Genomic DNA, 26,349 nt, shown 5'->3' on the forward strand with positions numbered 1-26,349 from the left:
AACACTGATTCTAACCACTATTTCACTCTAATCTAACACTTGCAGTACACACTTTCACTTCACTAACACTCAAAAGCACCACACCCAGACACCAAGCACAAACACCACTCGCCACCGCAGCTCTGAGGTATCAGTGGGCCTTTCTGCTTTTCACTCAACTGGTTACTTTTTGTCCAATGAACACTGTTCAACCATGTTGATTGCACCCAAAGGTGACTGATAATGCCTGTCTCAATACTGAACTCTGTGAGCTGCTATGGAGAAAAATCTAGGATTTATCACATTTGTTTCCGTTTCCCCACTTCTTTCCAGGCCTTCTCATTTTCCTACTACAGTTATCTCCCGCCAACTGATACCTCAGTAATAAAGAAAAGGCCAGAATTTTGGCATGGAATATTGAAAATATGCCTACAAAAGAAATTTCCAAATGTACAGGGCAACACCAAAGCAACATTCACCAGCTGGTTTCAGCTGCTTGCGCCATTTCTCGATACCATGCCTTTAAGAAAACCATCTGGGAGGCCATGATGCAAGAGATTATGAAAGATCTGATTCATATATTTCTTGACCTCCCAGTCATTGGTTTTCTTAGAGGTATGGCATCTGGAGGGAGGGTGTGAGCAACTACAACCAAGCAGCAAATGATGCTTTCATATCATCCTGTATGTCTTGAATTTCTTTTGAAGGCACATTTTCAGTCTTCTATTCTTCATTGCTAAGGTTGGCTGGAGCCATGCAAATGTTATGGCAGAAAAATGGGAAGGCTAGGAAAGGAAAGAAGGAAAACAGGATGTAGTGGAATGGAAACAAGTGTGATGCATCCTCTCTCCACAGCAGCTTAGAAAGTAATGAGGCAGGAATTGCCAGTCACCTTACATACCCTCGCTCCTTCCACAGTCACAGCAACAATAACAAACATATGAGGTTAATGAAGAAAAGTACCAGACATCAGAGGTCATATGGCACTATGGCAAAATATTAGTAGAGATAGTTGTGTATATGAGAAGGTATTTAACCTCTTCACTCCAGACAATAGAAAATGACTCCTGGTACCATATCTGGGCTGGGAGGTGTTGGGAGAATACCCAACTCAAGAAGCAGCTTGCTCTGACTTGTTTTCTCTCTGTCTCTGGAAGTAACGAGGATAAGTGATTTTTCCTATTAGGTACGTACATTTTAAAATAAACCCGAGCAAATTTTAAAAGGAAAAAAATTATAGTTTGCCTGTTCTTGGCTATTTTCTAAAGATGACAAACAGAAAATATTTACTTTTATGGTAACCTAATCTATTTGGTTTCATAAAAAATAAAATAAATAAAGTAAAACTATAGCCATCATGGCACAATGGTACTTTTTCTGGTATAAATGGATCATAAATGTCTGTTATAATGATGAAAGTCATATAAGCAATCTACATTCTGAAAGATCTCATACAGTGGGGGGGAGGGAGAAATCTTGGCAGAACACAGCTATGGAAGAGTATGTGTGTCCTCTGATATGTCTTGAGTGCTCCGAGGACTCAAAATATGCATCCTCGTGTTGAAAAACATTAGTTCTTTGTAGATATGAGATGACATTGTCTCACGAGAAAGATTATGATTCTGTAAAGATGTCATGAGGGCAGGGTTGTCTGGTAAGGGAGATAAGTTGGGAATACCAGTTGTTGTTCTAGCAGCATATCTGGGGCAAAATAGAAGAATATGCTGAACTGAAAGAGAAAGATTACAGGTTCGGCAGAGGGTTGGTGGAGAGTTTATCAGGTAAGAATTGGTGAGTGGTATGATAAATATGTAATCATGTGAGAGCCATTATCCATAATCTAATTTTATGCACCAGATTCAACCAAGGAGAAATAGTTCCTAAAGACTCAACATACTTACATGCCACCATTCTTTATGTTATGTGATGGTATGATGGATTCTTAGATTAAAGTTTGTTAGAGGGGATAAAATATCAAAGCTCTTTCAATTCATTTATATTTTCCTCTGTTCAGCTTCCTTACCCTCAAGGAAAGGTCTTTTTTGTATTATATGAATATAAAACATCAAACAAATTTCCATTCTATTTTATGGCTGTCTACATTACAGCAAACAATGATAAAGAATCATATTACAATAATACTACAAATACGAGATACAAGAATAATGTTAGGAATATTTATCAACCAGGAACACGAGGCCAACACTTTAAACTACTTACCTGATTTAGTCCCTCTTCTCCACCCAGTTCTTGATTAATTGCTGCCAAGTTTCATCCTCCAGATCTTGACAACTCCCAATGAGTGACTACAGCAGCACTATCAGCCACCCATTGGCCTTGTAATTTATGGAATTGAGGCACTGAATCTCATACTGAGGATACAAAACTATAACATTAATATTATATTATACGCTCCACACACAAAAAATCATACACACCCAAGAAGGGAAAAACAAACAAGTCAAATTAAATTACAATAATAATGATGATTCACTGCATTTAGACACTAAATTCCCTCAGCCTTCATTTGAATCATATTGAGTCACAATAATAATGCATACCCATTTCACATAACTTCACTACACAGTCACATCCTGACATAAGTGAGTGCTAAAGTTTAACCATCTGAAAAGCCCAGGATAAATAAAAAGTATCTTTGTCTATGAGAATTCTTAAATTTAATAATCTTCAACTTTTCACTACATACCTAGCTTTTGCTGTACCCACTGAAACATTTGAAACATTCATAGTCAATACAAATAGTATATAATATGTGCAAGGGAAACGGGAGGCCACGATCTCTCGCCCTCAAAATATAAATGATGTTAAGCCAGGATAAGTTAGTTTAGCCCTTGGGAAAGGAAAATAAGACAAAACAGAATGAGTGTATTAACACAAACCATAACCAATAACCGAACCACTGCTGTTGTGTGCAAGGACGGCGTGCTGAGTCACTGGGGTAAGGCGTACCAGTGAAAATACCCTCAGCAACAAGCCAGGAGGTGAAGTCCAGAAGCTGGGGTGCAGTAGGGAGTTGACAGCAGTGGCAGGTGCAGATATGGAGAGAAGCAGCAGGAGCCCAGGCTGGCTGCTCTTCCTGAGAGACGAGGAACCAGCTCGAAGAGAGACGAGGTGTGTACCAGGAGGCGGTGGGCTGGTGTGTCTTGGCCTCAAAACCACCCTCTCATCGTAAACTCGGAAAGGGTGAAGCCATGGCCAGTAGCAAAGCCTCATAGTGGCGGAGATCCAAAACTTAACAAGGGCCTGCCTGGGAGGTATAACGAAGCTGGCTGGGCATATAGAAGCATGTAGAAGATAGTTAGGAAGGGAGGAAGAGCCAGCACGGCGTATCTCCCTTACAATATGTTTTATGAATGCATTAATATTAGGCCAGCCAGTAATCACTTCTCACACACATACTTCCTACCTATAAACTAGGCTGACATTTCCTTTAAAATTATGTAGCTAAAAAAGATAATGCATAAACATTTAACAAAAATTTCTTAAAAAATTCCTTCATATTTCAATTTCAAAGCCTGTAGGAGTTAAAAGGCCAATTGTCATTGCACCACAATTACACACTACAGATTAAGTAAGATATGCCATTCACTGTTGCTTGCTGAACTTGCATAAACCCTCAACTCACATCCAGCTCCCAAATGATGGTACCAGTCTCCCAGCTGTGGTGGAGTGACACATCACCAGTCACTGTAGGGATAGTCACCAAAAGTACAACAGCTCCTGTCCATGCCATGCTCTCCTCTCCTGCATCTGCCTCAGATTACCATGCATGGAGGACAAGGTATTAAATATTTATCATACTTCACGCTATCTACATCCACATCATTATATCTAATTTCATAAAGCAAATCATGAATAGAATCTATCTATATATTCATCAGGCTAGTAATCACACACACTATTAGATCCATACAGAGAAAATGCTACTATATCTACTTTTTTTGGGAGTGTTCTACACATAGATAGATTCTCAGATCATGAATAAAATTTATCTATCTGTGCATAGAAATCTATAAATTCAAAGCATTGTTTTGATCTTCAAATTTGTTAGTGTTTATTTTTCAATTACAAAGCCAGAGCCAGATCATCTATTTATGATTCATATTCACTATCATTAAGCTTTTAAAATATACTTTTACTGGACTTGGAAACATATGTACTGAGTTAGATAAAAAAAAAAAAAACAGAATTAATGAAAAGGGTTCAGCAATCATATAGTTAGTTCCGAGTCATTTAAGAGCTTCTCATGGATGATAAATAAAAATAAGAAGGCATATTTCATGCAAGGACTGCCATGTGTAGCATTAAAAGCTTCTTGTAGCTTCTCATTTTCTAATTTTCTTACACTCTTTCCTAATGAAGCAAATTATGAATGAATACACACCTCCAGGTACACCTTGCCTTTATTCAAGCTTCTTACAAGCTTTTCTATGCTTCCTAAGATAAATGGATTGTACAGTAAAACCTCGCTTGACGAACGTCTCTAAGGATGAACAATTCGGGAGACGACCAAAAAATTTGTCAATATATCGACCCAGGGGATGAACGATATTTCAGGGGATGAACACGGTTAAATGGCTCACCGGCAGGCGAGCCGTTTGTGTGATAGCCAACCCGGCTATCACACAACAACAAAACAAAACATAAGCACAAAAGAAAATAGAAACAGGAACATACGAAAAATATTACATAACAATCTCCGTGCCACCAAAATTTTCTCCTGTTTTCCCTGTGCATGGTGATGTTACCGGCGCGCTCTACTGTAGCTTCCTCGGCGTTATCCTCTTTGCTCTGGTGGCTCTCAGCGTTGCTGTCACCATCATCCTGGCCATGTCCAGGTACTGCAGATTGTGGCACATTCATCGCAGCTGTTTCATTGCTCGCCTGGCAAGGAACACCGCCCTACTGCCCGCTCCTCTCACACTGAGCATCACCTCTGAGGATCAAAGGAACTTCCTGGCCACATACCTTTAACTTCCCTTCTTGGAAGTCCAAACTTGCTCCCACACGCTTGAGGAAGTCAATCCCCAGCAGGCAAGGGTCTTCCAAGGCAGAGACGAAGACTGGCAATCTTTCCATGTTTCCCACGCCGATGTTCACTACAACGGGGCCCCACATAGCAGCACTGACTTGTGACGCTACACAGCTGTTGTGTAGCTCTGGCACGCTGCGCACATCCAAAGTCCTCTCTCATGACTGTCTTCTCGGATCTTGTCTGTCTTCCTCCTCATCCTCCTCTCCTCCATTCCATCATGCCATCAACGTCCAGTCTCTCAAGTAAATAACCTTTTCTTTTTTATTCATTCTATTATCATTTTGATAGCATTTAGTTAAGTAAAACAATTTAGGCTTTTTATAATTATTTCGTTCATGTCATGCATACATTAAAGGTCTATTTTGAATGGGTTTTATGGACAAAAGTATGATTTTTTTTTTTGGTCTGGAACGGATTAATGGTATTTCAATACATTCTTATGGGAAAAATTGATTCAGGGGACGAACAAATCAGGTGACGAACAGGATTTAGGAACGAATTATGGTCGTGAGCTGAGGTTTTACTGTATAGCACTAATAAACATGTAACACACCAGCATCCATTCATTCACACACATACTCAAGTTCCCTATCTTGCAGTACATACAAGATACCATCTTTGAAGGTGTTGGTGAATGTCTTGGGCTGCAACTTTACTCCCACAGCCATAAGTAACACAGCCACTACTCTAAGTTTTGTTTATTCTATGGGTTCTACCATACATGGAATATAACAAGCCACCTCTAATGACATGCATATTGCAGAAACAAAAAACATAATTTAGATATATGTAGATAGCAAAGTTTCAGATGTCAGCAATCCAAAGATGCAAAATAAAAGCTACAGCTGTGTATTGAAGTGTAATGCATCAGCTTGATGGCTTTTATATGAGTTAGATATTTCTTATATATCAAATGACACTCTAAAAGCACACTAAATATTAGCCAAACTGTCAAATTCATCATTTCTTACCTCAACTAAGTGAGCTGTTGCCTCCAGGCCTGACCCTGGGTTGTAACTATGAAGTTAGTAACCATGTCCCAGTGGTCCCTCACTACCTCTGACATCACCATGTCTTCAGTGGCAGAACCAGGAAATTTTCATTGGGGGCAGAAAGGGGAGGCTTCAGAAAGTCATTGAAGTGAAGTATTTGTTGTAAATTGCTTTGTATAAATATTATGGTACATTTCAGACACCTGTACTCTTTGAAAATTGTTAACAAATAACAATTTTTTTTTATCTCATCTAAAATTCTACCCAAGAAAATACATAATGTTACATTGTTACTAAACTTGTATACTCAAAACTGGTAAAAAATATCAAACCTGTGCACTGCAGCAATCACAGAGAAATATTTGTGGATGCACCTTTTCCAAAAAAATTTGGCTCAATAAAGTACCCTACATCTATTATGTCAAGTTAAGACCTCCCATAGGCAAATCTTTTTTCCTAACGCTCACTAACCTAGCTTACTGTCAGTACTTCTACTACCCTAACTGCATGCATCATTATTTTACTGCTGGTATTATTATTATTATTATTATTATTATTATTATTATTATTATTATTATTATTACCAGTATTGTTACTTTAAAAAGTATCGTAAAAAAGAAAATAATCTATCTGATCGACAGTATGGCTTCCGTCAAGGTTGCTCTACTGGTAATCTTCTGGCATTCCTTCCCGAGTCTTGGTCATTCTTTTTTAGAGATTTCAGTGAAACTTTTGCTGTTGTGTTAGACATATCAAAAGCTTTTGAAAGAGTCTGCTGGCACAAAGCTTTGATTTCAAAACTGCCCTTCTACGGTTTCTATCCTTCTCTCTGGAATTTTATCTTAACTTTGCTTTCTGACCATTCCATTGCTGCAATGGTAGACGGCCAAGGTTCTTATCCTAAATCTATTAGGAGTGGTGTTCCTCAGGGATCTGTCCTGTCACCCACTCTCTTTCTATTATTCATAAATGATCTTCTTACCAAGCTTCTTGCCCTATCCACTACCACGCTGATGATACCACCCTACATCTTTCCACATCCTTTCAGAGACAACTGACCCTTCAGGAGGTCATCAACAGATCATGCAGGGATGCCAAAGAACGCCTGACTTCTAACCTTTCTGAGATTTTTCATCAGGGCAGAGAAAATTTAGTAGCATTCCAATGTCTGAAAAACTCAATTCCTCCATCTATCAACTTGACACAACCTTCCAGACAACTAACCCCTCTTCTTCAATGACACTCAACTGTCTCCCTCTTCTACACTGAATATCCTCGCGGTCTGTCCTTTACTAATAATCTTAACTGGAAACTTCACCTCTCATCTCTTGCTAAAACAGCTTCTATGAAGTTAAGCATTCTGAGGGGTCTCCGCCAGTTTTTCTTGACCCTTCAACTGCTAACTCTGTACAAGGGTCTTATCCATCCGTCCTTATATGGAGTACTCTTCACATGTTTGGAAGGGTTCCACTCACACAGTTTTATTAGATAGGGTGGAATCAAAAGCTTTTCATCTTATTAACTCCCCTCCTCCGACTGACTGTCTTCAGTCTCTTACTCACTGCCGAAATGTTGCATCTCTTTCTATCTTTTATCGCTATTTTCATGCTCATTGCTCTACTGATCTTGCTAACTGCATGCCTCCCCTTCTCCTGCGGTCTCGCTGCACAAGGCTTTCTTCTTCCTCTCATCCCCATTCTGTCCAGCTCTCTCATACAATAGTTAACCAGTATTCTCAATTATTCATACCTTTCTCTGGTAAACTCTCGAACTTCCTCCTTGCTTCTGTATTTCCTTCTTCCTACGACTTGGACTTCTTTTAAGAGGGAGGTTTCAAGACATTTGTCACATTCTAATTCTAATTCTTTACTATTCTTTTAGGGAACTTGCATTCAAGTGGGCCTTTTTTTTAATGTTAACATGATAGAAAGGAATAATTCTATATGAAGTTAAATAATCTGGAAAAGAATAGAAGTTAGAATAAGGCAAACAGCCCAAGAATTTTAAATGAAGATGGCAGTGGCGTAGTGGATAAGGTGGTGAGCGTGGGATCGGACAGATGTCCATACATAGGTTTGAATCCCACCAAATACTGCTTTGAAGCTATGCCCTTTGTTGAGTGGTTTAAAGTTACCTACATACCACCATGATACCCAGGTTCTAGGTGGTAACACCAAAGATGTGCTTGGTTGGTGATATGGGCCCTAATATTGGTATCACTATAAATAAAATTGCCTGTGCCACTAATGTGTGGAAGCTGAACAACGCTTCCCACATATACTCTTCAACTATGCCTGTAGGTGCTATAGGTAAAAAAAATCTGATGATTGGCAGCAAGTGTGCCTATAATAGCATCAATTTCCAGCTGTTTGGCCTTCAAAAATTTAATTGATATTACAGCAAGATTAGCAATATTGGAGGTGCTGAGGGTATTGGCTTATTATTGTGGGATCTAATGGTCCCACAAAGCCCCTTTGGTGCCACTACTGCTGTGCGTCCTTACATATTACACAGTCGTGACACAGATCCCAGGTAGACACTAGCTAGGCAGAGATGCTCACTAACCAATACCACCACCAAAAATATTATCCTCACGATAACTAAAACCCTACTCTCCTTTCAATAAATGTCATGACACACACAGGAAGTACCTATATCTCTCTTACTCTTCCTGTAATGGCAGAAGACTAAGGCCAGCAACAGTATTTCCACTTTCAAGGAAATTTCTTTGTTTTAACAAATTTTGTGCGGGAGCCAGGGTGTTGGCATTGGGGGGAAAGGAGGGGGTTATTACTAGGTTTTGAGTGCATGAATTAACCAGATGTAATCTCAATCCTTCACTACTTTCTCTGAAGCACTCCTGAACTCCTTTGCTTGCTTCTGTATTTCTTTCAGACTTATACGGAAATAAGCCAGTCAACCTTTTACATTAGGAAAAATATAATAATGATAACAATAATCATATGCTTCAGAATCAGCACTCTCTCTCTCTCTCTCTGTACACACACGTGCACACACACACACACACACACACACACACACACACACACCAAAACAAATTCATGGACCAATCAAGAATATAAAGACATGATAGATGACACAATAAGGAGTCTAACGAGAATCGTTAAAGAAAGGAGAAAAGTGATATTAGTAGGAGATTTCAACTGTAAAGAAGTGGACTGGGAAAATTATGAAAGTGGTATGGGGAAGAAGCCTGGGAGAAAGATTCTTGAACCTAATGATAGACAATATGATGGACCAGAGAGTAAAGGAATGCACAAGATTCAGAGGAAATGACGAGCCGGCGAGATTAGACCTAGTTTTTACAAGGGGTATACAAATGAATGATGATATAAGATATAAGTGCCCATTGGGAAAGAGTGACCATGCAATATTAGAAATAGATATAGAAGAGGGAAAGGAAGATAAGAGACGATTCATACAAAGGAGACCGATTAAATTACAGAAAGGATGATAGTGAGAATCTCAAGAACTATTTTAAAAACGTAGACTGGGAGATGGAAAACTCAGAGACAATGCAAGACAAATATAACTTATTTTTGGAAATATACAAAATAGGAGTCAGGGAATATGTCCCAAAATATAGGACCTAAAGCAGAAGGAAAGAAAGATTGGTTTAATGCAAAGTGTGCCAAGGCAAAGGAGAAAAGAGATGGAGCACGGAAAAGGTGGAGGAGAAATAGGAATCCAGCAAATAAGGAAAACTTCAAAGCAGCGAGAAATGAATATGTTAAGGTGAGGAAGGAAGAGGAAAAGAACTTCGAAAAAGACATTGTCGAAAAATGTAAGGAGCAACCAAAACTGTTCTAGATTCATAAATGGAAAAATTAGGCAAAAAGAAACAATAGAAAGGTTAAAAGGAGAGAACGGGATGGTGGAAGACCCAAAAAGTATGGCAGAACTATTAAATAAAAAAATTCCAGGAGGTCTTTACTAAGGAATCCAAATTTGAGAGGCCACAGAGTAATAGAGAGACCATCTATATGAAAGAGATTAAAGTAACCAAGCTTTAAATAAAACAGTTAATGAAGGAACTGGATGAAGAGAAGGCAATGGGACCGGATGAAGTCTCAGGCAGAATACTGAAAGAATGTAGGGAAGAACTAGGAAGTGTTATATATAACATCATAAAATGCTCAATAGAAAATTTAACAGTACCAGTAGAATGGAAAAGAGCTGAGGTGGTTCCCATATATAAGAGTGGAAGGAAGGAAGAACCCTTAAATTACAGACCGGTATCACTAACTAGTGTAATATGCAAGATGTGTGAAAGAATAATAAAGAAACAATGGATCGAATTCCTTGAAGACAACAAATTAATATCAAATAGCCAATTTGGTTTTAGAAAAAGACGGTCTTGTGTAACTAATTTATTGAGTTTCTATTCTAGAATAGTTGATAGAGTACAAGAGAGAGAGGGATGGGTTGACTGTATTTATTTGGATTTAAAAAAGGCATTTGACAAAGTGCCACATGCAAGATTACTGTGCAAGTTAGAGGAGAAGGGTGACTTAAAAAGAAGCACATTGAGATGGATAGAAAAGTATTTGAGGGGGAGAGAAATAAGGACAGTAGTTAAAGATATGAAGCCCAAGTGGAGAGCAGTAGAAAGCGGAGTGGTACAGGGGTCAGTATTGGCACCAATACTTTTCCTCATTTATATTAATTACGACATGCCAGAAGGAGTGAACACCTACATAAATCTGTTTGCGGATGATACGAAACTGTGCAGAGTTATAAAGCAAAAGGAGGATTGTGAAATACTGCAAGAAGACCTAAATAAGATCTGGGAATGGAGTAAGAAGTGGGAAATGAAATTCAATGTGAACAAAAGCCATGTCATGGAAATGGGAAAGAGTGAAAGACGACCTGTGGGAATTTATAAGATGGGAGATGGAGTAGAACTGGAGAAAGTCAAAAAGGAAAAGGACTTAGGAGTGACGATGGAAGAAAACAATCAACCAGTAAGCCATATTGATAGAATTTTTAGAGAAACATATAATTTGCTAAGGAATATTGGAGTAGCATTTCACTACATGGACAAAGAAATGATGAAGAAATTGATAAGTACTATAATAAGACCCAGATTGGAATATGCAGGAGTAGTGTGGACCCCTCATAAAAAGAAACACATAAGGAAATTGGAGAGGCTACAAAAAATAGCTACAAGAATGGTTCCAGAATTTGAAGGGATGACATATGAGGAGAGATTAAAGGCTATGGATCTACCAACCCTGGAACAAAGAAGGGAGAGAGGAGACCTGATACAAGTTTATAAATTGATCAACGGAATGGACCAAGTGGATAATGAGAAACTGATCCTGAGAGAAGAATATGACATCCGAAGCACAAGATCGCATAGTAAAAAGCTGAGAAAAGGAAGATGTCTGAGAGATATTAAAAAATATAGTTTCCCGCAGAGATGTATTGAGACATGGAACAGTTTAGATGAAGAAGTAGTGTCTGCAACGAGTGTGCATACTTTTAAAGTAAGATTGGATAAGTGTAGATATGGAGACGGGGCCACACGAGCATAAAGCCCAGACCCTGTAAAACTACAACTAGGTAAATACAACTAGGTAAATACACACACACACACACACACACACACACACACACACACACACACACACACACACACACACACACACACACACACATCGTGTAGTGTAGTGGTTAGCACGTTCGACTCACAATCGAGAGGCCCGGGTTCGAGTCCCGGTAAGCGGCGAGGCAAATGGGCAAGCCTCTTAATGTGTGGCCCCTGTTCACCTAGCAGTAAATAGGTACATGATGTAACTCGAGAGGTTTTGGCCTTGCTTTCCTGGTGTGTGTTGTGTGTTGATGTGGTCTCAGTCCTACCCGAAGATCGGTCTATGAGCTCTGACCTCGCTCTGTAATGGGGAAGACTGGCTGACCAGCAGGCGACCGAGGTGAATTACACACACACACACACACACACACACACACACACACACACACACACACACACACACACACACACACACACACACACACATATGCAGACATAAATAAAATGGAGAGAGGAACAGAACCGAGTGGTGGCCAGATGTACAACTCAATCAAAACAAACGCCACTGAATGAAAATCTGCGATTTATTGAAACACCTGTAGGACTCAAGAGATTGACTGAGGACAATATGGATAAAAAATTTTCTGGACTTAGAGACGAAAGAGGAAATATGAGGAGATTGATCAACATAGAAGGAGAATTAAGGTACTTGAAGGATGCGATGTCAAGTTTAATGGACAAGCAGGACAGACTGACGACGGAAAACACAGAGCTTAAATTGAGATTAGATGAATGTGCGAAGGTCATTGTAATCAATCAAGGATTAAGAAGGAGGTACAGGAGATAAGGAAACAAAATGATATACTAAGTATAAAGTTACATGTCAAGACTTCGAAAACTCCTTAAGGAGCTTGCAGGAAAAAGTACAGGATGGAATTGAGGATAAGGTGGAAGGTGGATTGGGTGAAGACAAGCTGAAGGAATTATGAAATGCAGAGAAACAAGAACAAAAAGAGGAAAAAGTAAAATTTTCAGAGGTGGTAAAGAGACAAATTCAGGTAAAAACACAAGATACTGTAATACAAGTAATTAAGGAGAAAGATCTAGTGCATGATACTGTGCATAGAAGGAAATGTTTCGTGATTTTTGGGATGAAGGAAAAAAAATCCAAATAAGTTCATGAGAGAACGTGAAGAGAGAGAATTGGTCAAACTATTATCAAAAAGGTCCAGGACAGCACACAACAGCTGGACCAGGAGGTGGAGGAAGTGATAAAGTTGGGAAGGTTTAGTGAAGGGGGTAGGAGACCAATGAAAGTGAGAATGAGATCCCAAGTGGCTGTGGACGAAATTATGACAAGGAAAGGGAAATTGGCCAATGATACTGAACATAAAGATAGTATTTGGATAAAAAGAGATATGAACCTAGAGGAGAGGAGAAAAAGAGAAAGTGCTATTACGTTCACCGGTTAAACGGGTAAGATTGGGATCGGAGAGCCGATGAACAATAAAAAAAAAAAAAAAAACACTGCAGGTTCAACTGGTGAGGAAATGCAAAGGGGGGCACTTTAAAAAGCTATTTTAATAACCCCATAATGAAACTGACATACACATAGATATAACATGAAACTGACATACACATAGATATAACATGAAACATATGAAACTGACATACACATATACATATAACACAGAAATAAATACAACAATAAAGAACCCAACTCAATACCTAACAATAATACTAATCCTATATGGAGGCAATGTGGAAAAAACGGATGAGGGGAAGTGATACTTATGCGGTGTCGCAGTGGTGAAGTGCTGGGTGATGGTTGATCCCACAGTAGTCCAAGAGGCGTTGTGTTCACTGGTTGAGGCCTGGACCTTGACTGACTTCCAGAAAGTCAAGAGCTGGCTTAACACTTCCGGTTGAGTCGAATGGGACCACGTGAATCCAACTTCGGGACAGTAGCGGGCTTCATGAGACGGTGACGTGGAGGGTTCATGAGACGGTGCCATGGAAGGTTCACGAGACGGTGACGTGGAAGGGGAGGCGGAGAGGTGGCGAACGAGGTAACAAGCGGAGGAGGTGATGGTAGTGGAGTATGTTACGGGCGGGCTGTAACAGTGCTAAGAAATTAAACTTAGGAAAAAACAAGAAAAGGACAGATTGAGAAAAAGACTTTCTACTGGAGGGTTCTGGATATGAGACTAAAGAAGTAGTAACTACAGAAGAAGAAAGAGGTCATGGAGGAGGCAAGAAATTAAGAGTGACTTATACTAATATAGATAGATGGATTGTTATCCAGTGTGTTGGAGGTTAAGGATTATTTAAAAGAGAAAAACCCGAATGTAATGTGCATTGTTAATCTATGTTAATTTTAAGGAAGAAGGCTATAATAGCTGGAGAAGAGACAGGGAGGGTAAAGAGGGAGGAGGAGTGCTAATAATAGTTCGTGATAATATATGTGAGGAGGATGTGCAATGTGGTGAGGGCAAGGTGGAAGTAATGAGAGTAACAATCAAAACAAAGGAATTGGGAAAAAGGAAAATCATAGTTACATATGTGCCACCTAAGACAAATACATGGGGAACTGAGGAACATAAAGATATGCAAAAAGAGGTGATTAAGTGCTTAGATAATATGAGAAGAGATGGAAGAATACTTTTAGTTGGAGACTTTAACTGTAAAAAAATTAACTGGAGAGAGATGGAAGTAATGGACAATGCTGGACAGTGGAGCGAAGAAGTGTCGCAGTTGACTATGGTAAATACAACGGAGCAGTGGGTGGAGGAGTCAACAAGGTATAGGGGAGAAGAACCATCGTTACTTGACATAATATTAACAAAGAAACCAGAGCCCCCTCCCAGCATACAATACCTCAGTCCAATGGGAAGAAGTGATCATGTGACATTAGAGCTGGAAATACAGGAGGAGGATGGGGTAAGTTACACAGAGGACTACAAAAAAAGAGATTAAATTATGCAAGAGAAGATTTTGAAGAATAAGAAATTTTTTTGGTGACATTGAATGGAGAAACATTATGTACGAAAGGACAATACAAGGAAAATATGAATTATTCTTACAGAAATATAACGAAGGAGTGAAGAAATATGTACATTTTTATAGAGTTAAGAAAAAAATTCACGCTTGGTATAATGCTAGATGCACAGACGGGAAAAAGGCAAAAGATAAAACTTGGAAGAAACTCATAAAGCAGAGAAATGACAATAACAGACAGCAGTATAAGGATGCAAGAATTAAATATATTAGAGTAAGGAGAGAAGAAGAAACTGAGAAAGATGTGGTGAGTAAAAGCAAAGATGAATCCAAGCTTTTCTACAAATTCATAAATGGCAAAATGAAAAACAAGAAAACAATAGGAGGGAAGACATACCAATCAAGAAGGAAATGTGTGAAATAATGAATAAGAGCTTTAAAATGGTGCTCACTGTAGAAGATTTTACAGAACCAAATAGGACATTGCACTGCCAAGGATTACAGGAAATCACAGTGCACAAAGAAGATATTAGAAGATTATTGAATAATTTGGATGTCAGGAAAGCAATGGGGCCAGATGGTGTTTCAGGCTGGGTGCTAAAAGAATGTAAAGAGTGTTACGGCCCACCCGTAACATACTCCACTACCATCCCCTCCTCCACTTGTTACCTCGTTCGCCACCGTCTCATGAACCCTCCATGTCACCGTCTCATGAAGCCCCGCTACTGTCCCGTAGTTGGATTCACGCGGCCCCATTCGACTCCAGCGGAAGTGTTAAAGCAAGCTCAGCTTTCTGGAAAGTGCAGTCGAGGTCCAGGCCTCAACCAGTGAACACAACGCCTCTTGGGACTACCGTGGGATCAACCATCACCCAGCACTTCACCACTGCGACACCGCATAAGTATCACTTCCCCTCGTCCCGTGTTTTCCACATTGCCTCCATATAGGATTAGGATTATTGTTAGGTATTAAGTTGGGTTCTTTATTGTTGTATTTATTTCTGTGTTATATGTATATGTGTATGTCATTTTCCTGTGTTTCATGTTATATCTATGTGTGTCAGTTTCATTATGGGTTATTAAAATAGCTTTTTAAAGTGCCCCCTTTGCATTTCCTCACCAGTTGAACCTGCAGTGTTTTTTTTATTGTTATTGTTCACCAGCTCCCCAATGCCAATCTTACCCGTTTAACCGGTGAACGTAACAATTGGCGACCATGACAGGACTATTATAACCCTTACTCTTGTTCAGTGTTCCATTTTTCCAGTGATTTTTTTTCTGTGATTACATTATTTTTTTTGTGTTTCTGTGGTGTGACTTTGATGTTTTTTTTTTTCTGTGACTTACTCTGCATGTGGTTTAAATTTACCTTTGTGTGATCAAGTAGCTCCTTTTGGGTTAAACATGCTTCGTGACTTTCATTGGTATCGCATAGCAGTGGTAGAGCAGGAAACCAGGTAGAAAGGCGTGTTCATCGATAGCACTTATCTCTATTTTTTGCACATAGGTAGGTGTGTAATAAGTGTTATCCAAGTGTTGGGATCATCATATGTTCATGCGAACCCTCAATCCCCTCACTTCGCAGATAATTTTTCTCGTTAGTTAGAATCGGCCATTTTAACTAGTCTCTCAGACTAATCCGCCTCCTTATCAATAACAAGTCTCAGTACAATTCGCTCCTCACTCTCAAGTCTCGTAACTAGAGTAATCTGGATCCCTCTTAATGCCGTAATTCTCTAGTTTACCCCCCTCATTAGTAATTGTACTCATAAGTGTTTGCTTAAGTATAATCTAGGTAATTTCCAAGGTTGCCTTTATTATCACTCTGCCAAGTTCCTCACTTAAGTAATTCGCTTATCATTTTTTGTTGTTGTTGTTTAACATCTATTAATATGGCTTCCGCTCAGTTTAACGTTGAAGATTTTTGTGCTGACCCTTCTCTGGAACAACTTAAAGGTGCTAATATCAAAAAGGACCAGTGGAAGACCATCGCTAAACATTTTGATGTTCCCATCACGTCTCAGATGACTAAAGAGGTCATTAAGAATGTAGTTGTTGAACATCTAGTGCAAGAAGGTCAGTTGCTAGGAAATGCCATAGAAGAGTTAACTCCCATGTCAGCCTCTACGAGGACTATAATACACAGTCCCCAGGAAGAACAGGATAAAAGTAGGATAAGTCAGTGGGAAATTGAGAAGCTTAGACTAGAATACCGGATGCAGGAAAAACAAATGCAACTACAGGCAGAAAAGGAAGTGAAAGAAATGCAACTACAAGCAGAAAAAGAAGTGAAAGAAATGCAACTGCAGGCAGAAAGAGAAGATAGAGAGAGAGAACAAGAAAGACAAATGCACCTACAGGAAAAACAAATGCAACTACAGGCAGAAAAGGAAGAGAGAGAATTTCAGTTACAACTTAAGAGGCAGGAGAAAAAGTCAGAAATTCAGGAGTTAGCCCTACGAAATGACGCTAAGTTTAGAGGGGAAGAAATAGATATAAAGAAAAAGTTAGCAAGCTTTAATCCCGCTACAGCTGCTCCGCTAGTTCCCCCTTTTGATGAATCTGATGTTGACGGGTCATTTCGTGCTTTTGAGAGCATTGCTAATAGGAATAAATGGCCCAAGGATCAGTGGGTGTCTCTCCTTGTCCCTAAGCTAGTAGGAAAAGCTTATAGGGTATACAACGGCCTTAGTGATGAGGTAGAATATGAAGAGATCAAAGGTAACATTCTAGACGCTTACTCTATCACTTCTGACGGATACAGACAACAGTTCCGAAAGTATTTGAAACCAGAGTCTCACACCTATGTTGAATTTGCTAGTGAGAAACTAAGACAATTTAAGAAATGGTTAGCTACCCTTAACATTACCACCTTTTCAGAGTTGCTCAATCTAATGGTCCTGAAAGAATGGAAGAACAAGTTACCCTTTAATATTCTGAGGCATGTGGAAGAACGGGGAGAGAGTGATCTTATGTCTGCCGCTAAAGTGGCTGATGCATTTGCTTTGTTGATGGGATCCCTGGGTAGTAGAGGTCGTGGTTCACTATCTAATGTTAGGTCCTCCTTTGGGGAAGGTTTTGGGGGTGCGGGTGGTAAGCCGACCGGATTCTCGCCAAATGCATATAATTCCCCTGGCGTACATACTGTAAGAAACCAGGACACACGATCCAGAAATGTAGACACCCAAATTGCAAGGCCTTTCAACGTCAACTTTCTTTTGTGGCCCCTAACATAACATAACATAACATAAATAACAGGATAACAAAGGGCCACCAGGGCCCATCTAGGTTATCCTGTATCAGTCGCACAGCGCCCTCATCATCAGTACTTAAAGATACACTTACAAGTACACAATACATTATATACTAATTCTAAATATTTGGCCCATTAACAGGGGTAAGTCCTGCAGCGAAATCCTCTACAATTTGTGGTCCCCATACATGGGGATCATATCTTGTTTAACTATAGTAAATTTCTTATAAAAACTATCATGCAGCGCTATACATAATTATAAATCTAACAAATTTAAGTATTTATCTAATCTGTTTTTAAACATTGTCAAACTAGTGCTATTTACAACCGTCTCTGGCAATGCATTCCAGAAGTCTACCACCCTATGACTAAAGAAATATTTTCTTATATCTAACCTGCAACCTTGCTTTCTAATCTTCCTGCCACGATTTCTAGTCCTACTTCCCTCCTCTAAGGTAAAGAAAGATCTCACATCTATGTAGTTTGTATCTGAGAACATTTTAAATAACTCTATCATATCCCCCCTTATACATCTCCTCTCAAATGAAAACATGTTTAATTCCTTTAATCTATCTCTATACTCCAAGCGCTTCAAAGCTGGTATCATCCTAGTTGCTCTTCTCTGAACTGCTTCTAACATGTTGATATCCTGCCTATAGTGGGGTGACCAGGCCTGTATGCAATACTCTAAATGGGGCCTAACATAGGAATTATATAAGCTACGCACCACTTCCTTACTTTTATAACTAACATTTCTATTTATAAAACCCAGGATCCTATTTGCCCTATTTCTTGCTTCTAAACATTGCTCTAAACCTAACACATTTGAGAACAAGAAACCAGTGGCCCTAGCTAACCCTGTCAACTCTCCTCTAGAACTTTATGACTCATACATGTATCAAGGTAAAGTGTCCCTGACTGATGGTAAAGACAAGGCAATAAATGTCAACGTTCTGCATGATACAGGTGCTGCTCAATTCATCTTAAGGGAAGATGTCATCCCTAACATCAAACAGGCTTTCACTGGAGAGAAGGTGATCCTTACAGGTCTCGAATCACAGCTCTCCTATCCCTTGGCTAACATTAGCTTACAGTGCCCTTTCATTTCAGGAGAGGTTGTGGTAGCCATTAAACCTGGTGAACTGCCAGTACCAGGGGTACATCTTGTACTGGGTAACGATCTTGTAGGTAACTTGGCTGTTCCAAACTTAATTGTTCTTGATTCTTCCTTAACAGAAAGTCCCACTAAGACCCTGGACGAAACATCCCCTCACTTCTTCCCAGTGTGAACAGTCACCAGGTCTCAGTCCAAGTCCCCTGCCCTTTCACCACCTCCTCCACCAATGATTGCCTCTACTGACAACTTGTACAATAACATAATTTCAAAGGAGAATTTGATTAAAGCTCAGAAACAGGATCTCACTTTGGCTAAGATCAGACATGTTGCCAGTGAGACAAAGGATATGTCTAAATTGCCTTGTTTTTATTATCAGGAAGGAGTCCTGATGCGTGCCTACAGACCTCCTGAACTGAAACAACTAGACACCTGGTCAGAAACACATCAAGTTGTCATCCCCTTGTCTGTAAGACCAGCCATTATAGAACTAGCTCATGATGGATTGTCAGGTCATCTAGGCATCCAAAAAACCTACAAGAAGGCTCTTCAAGATTTTTTTGGCCAGGAATGAAAAGGATGTGTCACACTATGTAAAACATGTCACATATGTCAAATTGTGGGTAAGCCTAACGAACGCCTTGTGCCAGCTCCTCTGACGCCTATTCCAGTTTAGACGGAGCCCTTGAAAAGATCATTCTAGACTGCGTAGGGCCCTTACCCAAAACCAAACGAGGGAATCAGTATTTGTTAACCCTCAAGGATCCCACTACCAGGTACCCTGAAGCATTCCCTCTTAAGAACATCACATCAAAGACCATTGTAAAACATCTAATACATTTTTTCACCTCGGTAGGAATTCCACAACAAATTCAGTCTAACAAGGGTAGCAATTTCACTAGCAATTTTTTCCAACAGATAGTGAATGAGCTAATCATCGACCATGTTACCTCCTCGGCTTACCACCCCCAATCCCAAGGCTGTCTGGAGCGGTTTCACCAAACATTAAAATCCATGATGAAGAAGTATTGCTTGGAGCATCAAGGAGACTGGGATGAAAGTATCTCTTTTCTTCTCTTCGCTTTAAGAGAATCTCCTCCAGATTCTTTAGGTTACTCCCCTTTTGAATTACTCTATGGTAGACAGATCAGGGGACCTCTCAAAATAATAAAGGATCAATGGTTTACTCAAAATACTCCTTCAAGCCCCAGTGTGTCTGACTACATCAGTAACCTTAAGAATAAAATCAGTGAAGTCAAATCTTTTGCTAAATCAAACTTCCTCAAATCTCAAACTAAAATGCAACAGAATTCTCTTCCCAAATCTGTCATGAGAAGTTTCAAACCAGGAGACAAGGTTTTACTTTTTCTCCCCACTCCAGGCAATGCTCTTCACAGTAAGTTCATGGGACCTTATGTTGTGGCTCAAAAACTAAGTCCATTAAATTATGTGGTCCACACTCCTGACCGTCGTAAGGATTCCCAATTAATCTAATGAAACCTTACCACTCCAGAGAACCAGAGGACGACTTGTCTCGCACTGTACCTGTATGTCTGGTAGGGAAGGAGTCTGGTCCTGTGCCCCTCGAGGAAGAGTCCGACATCGAATTCCTCTTCTCGTCACCTAAAGGACGCCCCTCAAACAGTCAAATCATGTCCAACCTTGATGAGGTGTTTTTTTCCTTAACACCTTCACAACAATCTGATCTTAAAAAGTTATTGCTAGACTTTTCAGAAATCACAGGTGACCTTCCAGGACTTTGTACTACTATTCAACATGACATAACATTAATATCTAATGACATCAAGCCTTTAAGACAATCAGTCTATCGCATTTCACCCATTAAAAGAGACTTGATGAAAAAAGAGGTAGACTATCTGCTCTGTCATCACCTTGCAGAACCTAGTATATCCCCCTGGGCTTCTCCCTGCCTGTTAACATTTAAGCCAGAGGGTAGTAGTCGATTTTGCACCGACTACAGGAAATTAAATAAAGTGACGGTGCCAGACTCCTACCCATTGCCCTTGATAGAGAACCTTATAGATAGCATAGGAGTAGCCAAATTTGTAACCACCATAGATTTACTTAAGGGTTACTACCAGATTCCCCTCTCGGACGAGGGCCGAATAATATCCGCCTTCATCACCCCCTTCGGTCTATACCAATACACAGTGATGCCCTTCGGCTTGTCTAATACTCCCGCCACCTTCCAGAGGGCTATAAATTACATCACCCAGGACTTGGAGGGAACATCTGCATATCTGGACGACCTGGTGGTGACTTCAGATGACTGGGTGACACATCTGACCCGTCTTCGGAGGCTGATGGGTCGGTTGCAGGAAGCTGGGCTTACAATCAACCTGGCTAAGTCCACCTTTGGGAAGTCTACGGTGGTCTACCTGGGACGTGGTGGGGAACGGCAAGGTTCGCCCCAAGAGAGCCAACGTGGAGGCCATCCTTGGCTTTCCTGTCCCTACCACCAGGAAAGCTCTCATGAGGTTCTTGGGGATGGCTGGTTTCTACAGAAGATTCTGTAGGAACTTCTCCACCCTGGCCGCCCCCTGACGGACCTTATCAGCACTTCCGTCCCCTTCCACTGGACCCCGACCTGTGACCAAGCCTTCCAACATCTCAAGGCGTTCCTCTCCTCAGAGCCAGTGGTCTGGACGCCAGATCACTCCCGCCCTTCCATCTACAAGTGGACGTGAGTGGAGTTGGAGTGGGTGCTGTCCTGCTACAAACGGACCCCACAAGCGGCATCCTCCATCCCATCGCCTATCACTCCGCCAAGCTGAAGAAACATCAACTCAACTACTCCACCATCGAGAAGGAGGCTCTGGCACTCGTCCTGGCGCTCCAACGTTTTGAGTGCTACCTTCATCCTGGTCCTCAAACTACGAAGGTCTTCACCGATCACAATCCTCTGGCCTTCCTTCATGCCATGAAGAACCGAAACCAATGCATTCTTAGGTAGGCCTTGTTAACTCAACCCTTCAACTTGGAAGTCCACCATATCAAGGGGGTGGACAACATCATCGCCGACGCCTTATCAAGATCTCCCGTCTCACCTCCTTCATGAGCCCATTATGGAGGTCTTAGGGGGGAGGAAATGTTACGGCCTGCCTGTAACATACTCCACTACTATCCCCTCCTCCGCTTGTTACCTCGTTCGCCACCGTCTCATGAACCCTCCACGTCACCGTCTCATGAAGCCCCGCTACTGTCCCGTAGTTGGATTCACGCGGTCCCATTCGACTCCAGCGGAAGTGTTAAAGCAAGCTCAGCTTTCTGGAAAGTGCAGTCGAGGTCCAGGCCTCAACCAGTGAACACAACGCCTCTTGGGACTACCGTGGGATCAACCATCACCCAGCACTTCACCACTGCGACACCGCATAAGTATCACTTCCCCTCGTCCCGTGTTTTCCACATTGCCTCCATATAGGATTAGGATTATTGTTAGGTATTAAGTTGGGTTCTTTATTGTTGTATCTATTTCTGTGTTATATGTATATGTGTATGTCATTTTCCTGTGTTTCATGTTATATATGTGTTTCATGTTTCATGTTATATCTATGTGTGTCAGTTTCATTATGGGTTATTAAAATAGCTTTTTAAAGTGCCCCCTTTGCATTTCCTCAACAGTTGAACCTGCAGTGTTTTTTTTTATTGTTATTGTTCACCGGCTCCCCGATGCCAATCTTACCCGTTTAACCGGTGAACATAACAAGAGCAACTACTGGATCCAGTTTAGGATATAATTACAAGTTCACTAAATGATGGGAAAGTTCCACTGGAATGGAAAAGAGCCACCATAATGCTGATATTTAAAGGGGGAAAGGCAACTGAGCCATTAAATTACAGACTGGTGTCACTTACAAGCATTACAGGAAAGTTGTGTGAAATAATTATCTAGGAAAAATGGGTTGAACATCTGGAAGAACAAGTCATAACACACAGACAATCTGGATTTAGGACAGGATGGTCATGTGTGTCAAATTTATCAAGCTTCTACTCGAGGGTAATAGAAGGACTGGATAACAGAGATGGATGGGTGGACACAGTATACCTGGACATAAAAAAGGCTTTTGATAAAGTCCCTCATGGAAGACTACTTTGGAAATTAAGAGAACATAGGCAGACTGCGAGGAACTTTGTTCGAGTGGATAAGGGATTATTTGAAGGACAGGGAGATGAGAACCATGATCAGAGATACATACTCATCGTAGGATAAAATAACAAGCAGAATGCCACAAGGGTCAGTGTTAGCCCCTATTATGTTTCAGATTTATGTAAATGACATTCACAATGGGATAAACAGTTATATTAATCTATTTGCTGATGCAAAGCTACTAAGAGTTATCAAAACCTAGGAGGACTGTTTGCTCTTACAAGATGATATAAACGAGATCTACAAGTGGAGTAAGAAGTGGAAATTGGAGTTCAATGTCAAAGAAATGTCACGTAATGGAACTAAGAAAGAACAAAAGAAGACCAGTATGGGATTATTTAATGGGAGACGAACAAATAATAAAGTCTAAAGAAGAAAAAGATCTGGGAGTGCTTATACAGGAAAATCTGAACCCTGAAAAGCATATAAGCAAGATATTTAGTATATCATATGAAATGTTGACTAATATAAGAATGGCATTTCAATTTATGTACACCTAACCCTCCGTTATCACGCAAAATTGGTGCCTAAAAAAACAAGCGGTAGCGGAAAACGCGATAACGGAACTGAAGAATAAATAGGAAATAAATAAATTGGTGCCTTAACCCAAAAATGTTCCTAAAAAATTTTCCTGTTACCCTAAATTTACTACGATTAATACTGGAGTAGCTTATTAACATTCGACAATCTGAAATGAATGAAAACCAGCTCAGAACAACAGAATACCACATGCGAGACTGAGGGGTGGTGGTGGTGGTGAGCAGAGTGACCGGAACCAATCAGCTCCCTTATTCAAATCACGTGACGTGAATACAAAGTGATGATTGGGTGCTGGCTTCTCCTCCTCCTCATGATCATCATCTTTCTCCCCCTCCACCTCTTCCTCTTCTTCCTCCTCCTCCTCCCCCCATCTAAACATTTGTCAGTGTGGTTGGGATATGGGTACAGGCAAACCCCCCTTAACAAAGGGGTTACGTTCCTAAAATACCCTTCGTTAAGCGAATGGTACCAGAACTAAAGGAGCTAACATATGAAGAGTGGCTAAAGGAAATGGGACTACCAACCTTAAAAGATAGAATAGGACAAGGGAGATCTAATAATAATACACAAGATAGTCAATGGCATTAAAAAGATAGGCAAGGAAGACCTAGTGCTGTTGACAGAAGAAGATGAAAGGACAAGAGGTCATGTAACAGAAAATTGGATGAGGTAGTGTGAAGGATATTACAAAATACAGTTTTTCATACAGAAAAGTGAAAAAGTGGAATGCATTGAATAATGGAGTTGTTACAGCACATAATGTGTATAACTTTAAGGAAAAATTTGATAAATGGAGACATGGAGACAGGACACTATAAGCCCTGCTTGAACCCTGTACAATACATCTAGCTAAATACAACTAGGTAAATAAACACACACACGCACACCATACACGGTCGAGGAAGGACGCAGTGGCGTCGCTCTCAGCTGATCTTCACTACCTGTTGTATAGTATTTGTAGTGGCCTGGGCGAGTAGTGTAGACTCGTTTTTCATGAAATCAAGTGTTAGAGAATCATGAGCAAAGAAGAGATTCCATCTAAATGCAGGTATGAGACTAGGGAAGGAATGAAAGAAGATGATGACTATGTTGATGAGGGAGTAAGCGCATTCCAAGGTTTTGATACAGCAAATACTTCACTATTTAACCCTTAAACTGCGGCGATTGCTTATATAATCAAGCCTCTCGAGTACTGTGACGCGGCGATCGCTTATGTAATCATGAATTTTCGCAGGGAATGTTTTGAATTTTCGTGGCGCATTTCCCTTCAGATCTCCTCTTATGACTCCTCCTCACTTAGTGTTGCCATCATGAGGGCTCCAGATACTATAACAAGGGCCTCACTTGAGTTTTTACGGAAAAGTAGGAGACACCTGGCAAATCCTTTTGACCCGTCGGGTAGAATCCAACCTTGAGTATCATACAATACGTAGAAAATTTTATAGGGGAGACCAAATTATGCTATAGTTTATTACTTCTATCTCAATCAAGAGATTATTGTTATTATATCAGCTTCTTATGGCATAGGGGCAACAATCCTAGTAGCATTTTGAGCTGTGGTATTGTACAGACGACTTGTGTCATGCAGGACACACAGAAACACACACACACACACATATGATATGAGACTGAGGAAGTGGTTCATAACCCAGAAAAGTACAGCAAGAAAGGACTAAAGAAACTTACATATGAGCGAAATGTAATGTATTCCAACATAAATGGAGTGATATCGGGGATTTTAGAACTCAACGATTACTTGAGGGACAAGAACCCAGATATTGTGGGTCTTACTGAAACAAAACTGAGAGAGGAGAAGACCTGATGAAGGTTGGAGAAGGGAAATATAACGTTTGGAAAAGAAATAGAGTAGGTAAGATGGGAGGAGGAGTGATGTTGCTGGTTAAAAAAGATATAAAGGTGGATCAAGTGAAAAAAGGTATGGGAAAGGCAGAAGTGCTAAAGATCAGAGCAGAAACTAATGAAGGAAAAAAGAGGCACTACATAGTGGTGTACGTACCACCTAAGACAAATGCATGGTCAGTACAGGAATATGAAGAAATGATAAGTGATACAGGAACATGTCTGGAAGAAATGTTGGGTGGCTGTGAACGAACTATAATGATGGGAGATTTTAATTGTAAAGAGGTGTGTTGGGAGGACTGGTCAATGGAAGGATCAGAGACAACATGGGAAATACACTATTGACACTGGCAATGGAAAATGTGTTAACTCAGTGGGTCAAAGAAGATACTAGGTTTGGAGGAGAGGGAGCATCGTCAAGACTGGACTTGGTCTTTAGTACAGAGCCAATGGTCATTGAGGAGATGAGGGTGGAGTGCCCTTTAGCAAAGAGTGATCATGCAGTTTTGGAGTTCAAGGTGATAGACGAAGAGAAATCTAGAAGAAATGAAGAATATAAAGTGGGAAGATGGAATTATGCCAAGACAGATTTTGGAAACCTAAAGAAATTCTTTCAAGAGACAAATTGGATGAAATTCAAGAGTGCTAAGGAGCAAATGAAAAGTGGAAGGAATTTATAAAATATACAAAGAAGGTGAGAAAAATTTGTACCAATAAGACAACATAGAGAAGTTGGAAAGCAGGACTGGTTTAACGATAGATGTGAAAAGGCTAGAACAAGAAAAGAGGATGCATGGAAGAGGTGGAGAAGGAAAAGACGGATTAAGCAGTGGGAAA

At 40.3% G+C, this 26,349-nt stretch overlaps 1 long non-coding RNA gene across 2 annotated transcripts in view; it reads right to left on the reverse strand.

Moving 5' to 3' along the window:
- The window catches only part of LOC123514716, a 67,683-nt gene continuing 41,334 nt past the window's right edge, over nt 1–26,349 (reverse strand). Inside the window, exons 2-3 of one of the 2 annotated variants that reach the window (XR_006677682.1) lie at nt 6,007–6,109; nt 1–3,750 (exon numbers count right to left, since the gene is read on the reverse strand). This is a non-coding gene — a long non-coding RNA (uncharacterized LOC123514716). Of the gene's footprint in view, nt 3,755–6,006; nt 6,110–26,349 lie in introns of both variants that reach the window. The other variant, XR_006677683.1, reaches the window with a different exon arrangement.

The sequence above is a fragment of the Portunus trituberculatus genome, chromosome 38, assembly GCF_017591435.1.
Source record: "Portunus trituberculatus isolate SZX2019 chromosome 38, ASM1759143v1, whole genome shotgun sequence".
Classification (NCBI taxonomy): domain Eukaryota; kingdom Metazoa; phylum Arthropoda; class Malacostraca; order Decapoda; family Portunidae; genus Portunus; species Portunus trituberculatus.